Source organism: Triticum urartu, chromosome 6A (genome assembly GCF_056163025.1).
Source record: "Triticum urartu cultivar PI428250 chromosome 6A, HENAU_Tu73, whole genome shotgun sequence".
NCBI classification, from domain to species: Eukaryota; Viridiplantae; Streptophyta; class Magnoliopsida; order Poales; family Poaceae; genus Triticum; species Triticum urartu.
The window spans coordinates 532,646,944-532,657,247 of record NC_141878.1 but is presented as its reverse complement, the minus strand read 5'-3'; the positions used below and the strand labels follow the sequence as shown (position 1 = coordinate 532,657,247).

General features: G+C 49.1%; 1 long non-coding RNA gene across 1 annotated transcript; it reads left to right on the top strand.

Annotated features, from left to right (window-relative positions):
• Window positions 1-8,186: 8,186 nt before the first annotated feature.
• On the top strand, window positions 8,187-9,670 carry LOC147966093 (uncharacterized). Its single transcript, XR_015607654.1, has 3 exons — window positions 8,187-8,256; window positions 8,923-8,983; window positions 9,632-9,670. It is a non-coding gene; the product is annotated as an uncharacterized LOC147966093 (long non-coding RNA).
• The last annotated feature ends 634 nt before the right edge of the window (window positions 9,671-10,304 follow it).

Genomic DNA, 10,304 nt, shown 5'->3' with positions numbered 1-10,304 from the left:
ACAATGATAATACTGAATATACGGCAGTCAATGCCGGATTCAAAGGCTCTAAACCCGGTCAGCGGAAAAAGCCATTTAAAAGAAGCACTTCGGGTCCGTCCAGTTTGGACCGCATACTCGATCGCTCGTGTCAAATACACGGCACCCCCGACAAGCCAGCCAACCACACCAATAGGGATTGTTGGGTATTCAAGCAGGTCGGCAAGTTAATTACCGAAAACAAAGATAAGGGGCCAGATAGCGATGACGAGGAAGAGCCCCGGTAGCTGAACACCGGAGGACAGAAGAGGTTCTCCCCACAAGTGCGGGCAGTGAACATGATATACGCAACCCACATCCCCAAGAGGGAGCGGAAGCGTGCGCTCAGGGACGTATACGCGTTGGAGCTCGTCGCCCCAAAGTTCAACCCATGCTCCTCCTGTCCGATCACCTTCGATCGCAGGGATCACCCCACTAGTATCCGTCATGGCGGATTCGCCGCACTGGTCCTAGACCCAATCATTGACGGATTTCACCTCACTCAAGTCCTTATGCATGGCGGCAGCAGCCTGAACCTGCTTTAACAGGACACAGTGCGCAAAATGGGTATAGACCCCTCAAGGATCAAACCCACAAAAACGACCTTCAAAGGCGTCATTCCAGGCGTAGAGGCCCATTGCACAGGCTCAATTACACCGGAAGTGGTCTTCGGATCCCCGGATAACTTCCGAAGCGAGGAGTTAATCTTCGATATAGTCCCGTTCTGCAGTGGTTATCATGCACTGCTCGAGCGAACCGCATTTGCGAGATTCAATGCGGTACCGCATTATGCATACCTCAAGATCAAGATGCCAGGACCTCGCTGGGGTTATTATAGTCAATGGAAACACAGAGCGTTATCTCCGAACAGAGGAGCACACTGCGGCCCTCGCAGCAGAAGCGCAAAACAACCTCTCAAGGCAATCCACCAGTTCGGCGTTTCAAGACCCGGACACCTTCAAGCGCGCTCGGAGCAATCGGCAAACAGACCACCTGGCGCGATCTGAGCTCGTGTAGCAATGCGGCCCCCACCCCAGTCCCAGCCAAACGGCGAAACTCGTGCCACGCATACATAATTACACATTAAAAATACCATGGGCACAGGTGGGGAGGGGGGCACAACTGTGGCACGCCCCAAGACACGGCTTAAACCGCACTAGGGGCTTCCCGTTTGGTTATTTTTCTCTTTTTTAGGACCTTAATCTCTGGAAACCCTGTCCGGCAGCACTATTGCCGAACACATGATGCAGCAACTAAGGAGGCAGAAAGCTACGTGACACCACGGAATTCCCAGGTGGATAACAATAACGAGTGAAATATTTGATTTAATACTATTCCTCAGCTTGCCCTTGGATGGGACATAGTCCCACTCTTTGCTTATCGCACTATCTGTATCATTCTGCTTTAACGCACCTTTTTGAATAACAATGCACAACATCACGACTATTATTGCATTCTTGTTATATATATATGTGTGTTCATTAACGACGCCTTGCAACCGTACACTTTGGTACGGCCAATACACCAGGGGCTTACGTACCCCACAATATGGTGTGAAAAGTCCGAACACTTTCACAAGTGCGGCACCCCGAACTTATAGCATTATATGCATCAGCTCTGAATCATGTCTTTGGTCAAATTTTGGGTTTGCCCGGCTCCTATGTTTTGGTACCTTACGTTCCGCTCTATCGGCTAAAGTAGCGCTAGGAGAACTACTGTGATTGAGCCCCGGTTCTGCCGGGCTTAGCACCTCAGTAGAGAAAGCTAAAACTGACTGTCATGATAAGGCGAGAGACTGGTCGCTGTTCAGCGAGGTTTTTGAGTCCGTAAAGACTTATGCCGCTTAGGGTGAGGGGCCGGCCCTGTCCGGCTTAAAGGCGTGTATCGCGCCCCGAATTCGGCCTTCCGAATACCAGGGGCTTTGCCAAAATTTAAAATTATAGAATTCTATGGCTAAGTGAGAGTGATAAAGCATTATTAGTCCGGTTGCCTTGTTCGTTGTGCTGAGCACCTCCCTCGAAGGACCCAAACATGGGAACAAGAGTGCTCAGGTTTATCCCGAACACCCCAGCACTCGTGGCGTGGGGGCAGAAACCAAGGACTAGCCATCTCTCAGATTGGATAAACGGCCAAACAGAAGGTAATATTTTAAATTCACACTAGCATTGCATAGTGCATATGAAACAAGTTTTCATCATACAGGATCACACGAGCAAGTTTACTCAAATATTACATCCTTTGAACATTCGTCCGCTACAAGACGGGCACCCTTCAGGACACCCTCATAATAAATCTCGGGGGTGCGATGCTCCTTGCCCTGCGGCGGCCCTTCCTTGATCAGCTTCACGGCGTCTAGCTTGGCCCACTGCACCTTCACACGGGCGAAAGCCCGGCGTGCACCTTCGATGCAGACGGACCGCTTGACGACCTCCAGCCATGGGCAGGCATCCACAAGCCGCCTCACCAGGCTGAAGTAGTTATTCGGAAGGGCGTCGCCAGGCCACAGCCGGACCATAAGGCCCTTCATGGCCTGTTTGGCCGCCTTGTGCAGCTCGACCAGCTGCTTTAGCTGGTCTCTCAGAGGCATCGGGTGTTCGGTCTCGGTATACGGAGACCGGAATAGCTTCTCCGTTGAGCTTCCCTCCTCGGCCTGGTAAAATTGTGCGGCATCCGACACGCTGCGGGGCATATCTGCGAATGCTCCTGGAGAGCTCCGAATTCGGGTAAGTAATCGGTAATTTACTTTCACATGCTTGCTTTGCATATAGACTGCCTTACCCGCCGCTATTTTGTTCATCGCGTCAATCTCCTGGAGGGCCTTTTGGGCCTCGGCCTTGGCACTCTTTGCGCTCTCAAGGGCCACGGCAAGCTCAGACTCTAGCGTCTTCGAGTCAAGCTCCAACGCCTCGTGCTTCGTCACGAGAGCCTCGAGCTCTTGCTGCACCTCGCCCACACGAGCCTCTTGTTTTTCCCGCTCGGTGCGCTCCTTGGCCGCTTTATCTTCGGCCTTGGTTAGCGCTTGCTTCAGGGTCGCCACCTCGGTCGTGGCCCCTGGCAAATATACGATGATCCTGTCATTTTGCAATCGCGTCTTCTTTTATTTATACATATCTACAGACAGGGTATTACTTACCCTTGTTCTCCTCGAGCTGCCTCTTGGCAAGGCCGAGCTCTTTCTTGGACCCCTCGAGGTCCTGCTTCAGTATGGCGACCTTCGCAGTCAGTGCGGCGGACGCCAGCAGCGAGGCCTGCATACGCATATTGACATACTTATATTAGACTCCTGTAATATTATTTGATGCTCTATTCGGCTTTTCTTTGTGAACACCAAACAAAGCATCATGGGCTACTGTCTATGCAGTAATATTTTTCCTATATTTTAAAACACTTACCTCAAAGCCTATTAGAAGGCTGGCACACGCTTCAGTCAATCCGCTCTTGGCGGACTGAACCTTCTAGACCACCGCACTCATAATAGTACGGTGCTCCTCGTCGATGGAAGCACTGCGAAGCGCTTCCAGCAGATTGTCCGGCGCCTCTGGATGGACAGAGGTCACCGGCACAGGCGTCTTGCCCCTCTTAGAAGGAGGCCGCCTGCCCGAGCCCGGAACCACTGGAGGTTCCGGCACAGTGTTTGGCCGAGGGCCGAACTCGGAGCTTTCAGGGGCCTTGTCCCCTCGGCTCCCAGAGTCTGGAAGGCCGCCTTGAGGCGCCTTCGGGACTGTCTCCCCTCGACTCGGTGCCTCGTGAGACAGCACCTCGGCGTCGTCCGCAGGATAGGGGGAGGTGGCGGTCGGAACTGGATCGCTATCCATGTCCGACGATCCCAGGGAGCCGTCCGATGATACATCGATACGGGCTCGAGGCGGCCTGCATAATCATATTTCGGCGTTAGGTGAAGTAGTGCGGCAAAGGAATATTATGACTTACTCTGGTATCCGAATACTTACGACTTCTCCAGGGGCTTGGCCCTGGGCAGCCACTCGTCTGAGCCGTCGGCGGCGGTGGTGGAGTAGTCCGGAAGGAGAGATCTCCCCTTCTTGGACCCTTCGGCCTCCCCAGTTGGGGCGACCTTCCTTTTCTTGTCTCCCTCGTCTAGAGGGGGAGCATCCTCTTCTGCCTCCTCGTCTTCGGGGGAGGATTGCGCCTTAGAGTCCTCGGATGGTGAGTCCGACGACGCCTGGCGTCGGGAACTCTTTCGGGTTCCCTGGGCCTTCTTGGTCTTCTCCGGCACCGTATAAGGAGCCGAAGTCAGCATCGTCGCCAGAAGAGCGTCTGCTGGGCCTTCGGGCAAAGGAGCCGGACAGTCGATCTGTCCGGCCGTCTCCTGCCAGTCCTGTCAAAGGTACAGGAGTTTAGATCCCGCATGGAGTCAATCTATAAAAAATAAGTATCCTGTGAAAGGTAAAGCGGCTTACCGCACTGGCTTGGCGCTTCGCGCTGAATCCACGATCCTCAGTAATGGGAGGGGGACCTCGGCGCTCTTGAACAGCACCCTTCAGGCATCTGCATGAGTTGTGTCGAAGAGCCTGTTCAGAGTTCGGTGCTGCGCCGGGTCGAACTCCCACAAGTTGAAGTCCCGTTGTTGGCACGGGAGGATCCGGCAGTGGAGCATGACCTGGACTACGTTGACGAGTTTGAGCTTCTTGTTCACCATGTTCTGAATACATGTTTGGAGTCCGGTCAGCTCTCTCGAACTACCCCAGGATAGGCCCTTCTCTTTCCAGGAGGTGAGCCGTGTGGGGATGCCAGATCGGAACTCGGGGGTCGCTGCCCATGCAGGGTCACGCGGCTCAATGATGTAGAACCACCCCGATTGCCACCCCTTTATGGTTTCCACAAAGGAGCCCTCGAGCCATGTAACGTTGGGCATCTTGCCCACCATGGCACCTCGGCACTCCGCCTGGCGGCCGCCCACAACCTTCGGCTTGACATTAAAGGTCTTTAGCCATAAGCCGAAGTGGGGCTTGATGCGGAGAAAGGCCTCGCACACGACGATAAACAACGAGATGTTGAGGATGAAGTTCGGGGCCAGATCGTGGAAATCCAGGCCGTAGTAGAACATGAGCCCCCGGACGAATGGGTGGAGAGGGAATCCCAGTCCGCGGAGGAAATGGGTAAGGAACACTACCCTCTCATGGGGCCCAGGGGTGGGGATGAGCTGCCCCTCATCTGGGAGCCGGTGCGCGATGTCGTCGGGCAGGTATCCGGCTCTCCTCAGCTTCTTGATGTCTCCCTCCGTGACGGGGGAGACCATCCACCTGCCTCCCGCTCCGGACATGGTTGGAGAAGGTTGAGGTGGGAAGTGCGGACTTGGGAGCTAGAGCTCGAGTGTGCGAAAACGGATGAGCAAAGGAGGAAGAAGGCGTGGATGAAAAGGTGAATCCTTATCCCTTTATATGGACGGACGAAACTAAGCGTCCCCACTAGCCTAGTAAAACTCGCTTATCCCCCAAGCGCCATAATCGATGGCGCGGTTGGGTTACCCACGCCCGTATTGATGAGAATCCCGTGATAAGGGACACGATCTTTGCTTTGACAAGGCGTGTCAAAAAACTGCCTCGCGTTATGTGCGGGGCTAGTTAAAGGAAACGATTCGAATAATCACCGGGCCGTGACATAATGTCGTGTTGCCAAAACAAGTCAACAAATTGGATTTGTGGAAATATTATTCTCTCTACAGTGGTACGTGGAACTTGCAGTGTCGGACACTATTCTTATATTCAAATTCTTCCGTGGTATATTCAGAGGAGGAACCCGCCTTGCAATGCCGAAGACAATACTGCGCACCGGACTCATCGTCATTGAAGCCTGGTTCAGGGGCTACTGTGGGAGTCCTGGATTAGGGGGTCTCCGGACAGCCGGACTATCTCCATTTGCCGGACTGTTAGACTATGAAGATACAAGATTGAAGACTTCGTCTCGTGTCCGGATGGGACTCTACTTGGCGTGGAAGGCAAGCTAGGCAATACGGATATGGATATCTCCTCCTTTGTAACCGACCTTGTGTAACCCTAACCCTCTCCGGTGTCTATATAAACCGGAGGGTTTAGTCCATAGGACACAACAACTACAACATACAATCATACCATAGGCTAGCTTCTAGGGTTTAGCCTCTCTGATCTCGTGGTAGATCTACTCTTGTACTACCCATATCATCAATATTAATCAAGCAGGACGTGGGTTTTACCTCCATCAAGAGGGCCCGAACCTGGGTAAAACATCGTGTCCCCTGCCTCCTGTTACCATCCGCCTTAGACGCACAGTTCGGGACCCCCTACCCGAGATCCGCCGATTTTGACACCGACAAGAATCATGAAATTAGTTCTTCATACGAGCAGGGCTATGAATTGTGTCTTTGGGCAGGAAATGAAGCAATCAAAAGCGAGACAAACACCATTTTCCTACCCACGTATCTGTTGGGGAACGTAGTAATAATTCAAAATTTTCCTACGTGTCACCAAGATCAATCTAGGAGATGCTAGCAAAGAGAGAGAGAGAGAGGGAGTGCATCTTCATACCCTTGAAGATTGCTAAGCGTAAGCGTTATAAGAACATGGTTGATGGAGTCGTACTTGCGGCGATTCAAATCACGGAAGATCCGATCAAGCACCGAACGGACGGCACCTCCGCACTCAACACACGTATAGCCCGGGGATGTCTCCTCCTTCTTGATCCAGCAAGGGAGAAGAGAAGTCACTACACCACGGTACATTATTCCCTACCGATGTGTGTTGGGAAAGTTGTCAATTACCGACCGATCGTTGGTTGAGAAACCCCTCGTCGGACTGTTGGTTGGGAAACCTTTCATACGCCGACCAACAGACGGTCGGGAATGCATGCACAAATGCCATCGAGCGGTCGGTCGGCAATTCTTGTATACCCTTCGAACTATGGGTCGGTAAATAACGCCGACCGACCGCCTGTGGCTAAATGGGCCAAGCGCGCAGACGAAAAACTTTAGCACCAAGTTTTGGCCTAGCCCGCGAACCTCGCTGCTCTTTCCTTCCCAGTACCGTGAAATCCCTAATTCCCCACCACTAGCCGCCGCTCACGCCGCCCCCAACATCGCGACGCTCACTGCTCTCTCCGGTCGGCCGCTGCACCGCGCCGTCGTCCTCAAACCCTCCTGCCGCCCCCACAGCACCCATCCCCCCCGAGATCGAACCCTCTGCACCACCAAGGTGCTCCATCCCCACCCCGTCACTAAGAACTCCGGCCTCTTCGTCATCCTGGGTGCCAGGCAGATCCCGGGGAAGACTATGTCGGCCGTGGAGAATCACTTCCCACGCTATCTTGCTTACGTCGGCCCCACGTCGTCCTGCCTACCAGTGCCCCCCACGCGGCCCTGCTCCCCTCCGTTGCCCCCTCCAGGTTGCCGGCGGCGGAGATTTATGTCCGTGCGAACATCCCGGTGAGGCATCTCTCTCTCTCTCCTGACAACCAAATTCATCTCACAGATCGGAAACATCAGTGCCAGTGGGTTCTTCTTCAGAGACCATCCATTTGACGTTCTGCCCCGAGTCCCGAGGACCTTCTTATGTGCGGATGTTAAAAGACATGCCTTCTTTGTACCATTCGCGATCTGAAGAGACCAAAGTGAGTTCAGAGTGTACGTATTTCTCAAATTAGTTCTTGAGTGGACTATTTGCGTCTATGCTCTTCAATCATTGCAAACCTATTTCTGATATTCCCGTTGTGCTTCTGTTGGACAACTTCAGATTTGTGGGCAAAACTTTTTTCATAATCAGACATTTATATGTATAAATCTTATTCAATACAAATATCCTTTGTCCTTGCCAACGGGCACCCAGAAAACATTATTTGTTTGAAGTAAAGTACACACATGTAGCATTTGAGAGGGGATACAAAATAGTTTTGTAAAATAAGTTGGCCATAATCTGAAATCTGATTCTGAACTCTGTCGTGTTTTCTACAGCACTTACGTGTTAATGTAGATGGAATTGGATTATGAAACCAGCCTTACCATGATAAAAGTACTGAACCTGACATCTACAAAAATATATTCCTTGCATACTCTCTTGCTTTTCCTTGATGAGAAGCCTTATGTTCAACATGTATATTTCAGATTTTGTTTTTTCAGGTTATTTTTGTGTGGACAATGTATGATACAACCTGTATAATATTGTTGGTGAACATTTATGGTAGTGCCTGACAAAAGAAGGCAGCCAAACCTACTAACCAGCGGGATCCGAATGATGTGTGGATTTCCAAAAGGTATTTTCTTATACTGTTAGACCATGTTTGATATTGATTTCATGAATTCCTGCTAAAACATCATTGTTTCCTGTGAATTTCAATTCCTGTAGCACCTATTTTGTTTCCTGTGATCCACATGTTAGGCAAGAAATGGTTCGAGTCTGTAAAGTGTAGTCCTTGAAAACTAAATTAAATAGCTAGATAAGCACTGCCCATTAGTTTTCTCCCTCCTCCCCTCTCTACCTGCAGTGTACAGATTTCAACCCCGGTGACGGAATCATGCACCACATCGGCCCAGCATGCAATTTTATGTAAAAAAACTAGCACTACTTTGATTCATGGATTGATTTTTCTATGAGCGAGCAGTAGCGTTTCCTGCTTTCAGCATGTTGTCTATTCTACATATATCTATTTAACTTGTGTGAATCCTTTGTTTCAGACCTAAAATGTTTCCTCAAAATTAATAACTTGTGCCCTGTGAATCATTGCTGCTATTCTCTGTAGAAATGCCCAATTTGAAGCGGGATCACTAAGCATATTGATCACCATCTAAACATATTGGTGTCACATTTCAAGATTGATCTGTCATTGAATGCCATTTAGTGGACGTGTGTCAGCTTAAGAGTACAAATATATGAAGCATTTCTCCTCTTGTTATTGTACTTAGTTTTCCATCGATGACAGGAAGAAGAAGGCCATTCACAAGACCACGACCACTGATGGCAAGATCACGACCTTGAAAATGGTAGTAGTGAACACCATTCTTGGTATCGAAGAGGTCAACATTGTCAAGGATGACTTAGTTATCCAATTTCAGAATTCGAAATGTGAAATGTTGACATGTTATACCATTACTTCTATAGAATTGAGGATCCACTTACACATTTCTTCTAACATTGGTGATTCTTGATTTCTCCCAGTGCAAACATCCATCACAACACATGGGTAGTCACTGGAACACCACCGATGAAAAGTAACTCTTGCTTTAGAATCTTCATGGCTTAATTGTTTCGTCGAGTAGCCTTATTTTTCTGGAGCAACATAAATATCTTTAAGATATGTCAAACTGCTTTCGCAGGCAGTGATCTGAATTTTATTTGTACATCTACTTTTAAGTTTGATGGGTATGTAAATATTATTAATGTACATGGCATAATATGATATCCACTTGAACTCCTTGTCAATATTCAATATCAAAGTTGAATATGTCCGCCTTGCCCCAAACTCCACAGGCTTAGTCACTACAATTTAACTTTATTTATATATGCAATAAAAGTAGTTGAAAACCAAATTGGTAAATTCTAGTTGTACCATATTTGTTCTTTGAGAGCTGTACTACATTCTTTGACTTGACATAACTGCAATTTCACCTTTGGCCCTTTATTTTTGATAGAGCTGCAAGATATTCTGGCAACACTTATCAACCAACTGGTAAGTCCCTTTACATTCTCACATTAGTCCAATGGTTGCCTATGTTTCCGTCAAAATATCGCCATACTTGAATTGGAAGACAGTAAAACATTTGAACCAAACTAGTGCCTCTATACCATGCCTCAATAGGAAATTCCTTTTCGACAGGGCCTGATAACATGGATAGCTTGTGAAGCTATATAGCGATGTACCTCTTCTGGTTGTTGATTATTAAAATTTTATTGTTTGACACTCATCTCCACCCAATTAACTTTCAATGACCAGGAGCTAGTCATCCAAGGTGGCAACGGCATCGGTAAGATCTCACCTTGCTTTTTTACTTGGATTTATAGCCTGGGTTTGTTGGTGAAGTAATGATCGAAGGAGATATTAAATTGTTGTCTGTGATAGCAAATGGCTTGCCTACAACAGAGGACTTTGAGCATGTCACTGATTTGGAAATATTGAAGGTTCCACCTGTCCCCATGGATAAATTCATTTATCTTTTTATTGGGTTAATCTCTACAGCAAATAATTTTAAACATAGAATAGTGGTTCGTAGAACTGGGGTATCATGCGTGGGTAGTGACTACCTTATTGAAGATCCTTCTTCCTGTTTTGATTGCATTTTCGTTCACTATGTACTTGGTTACACC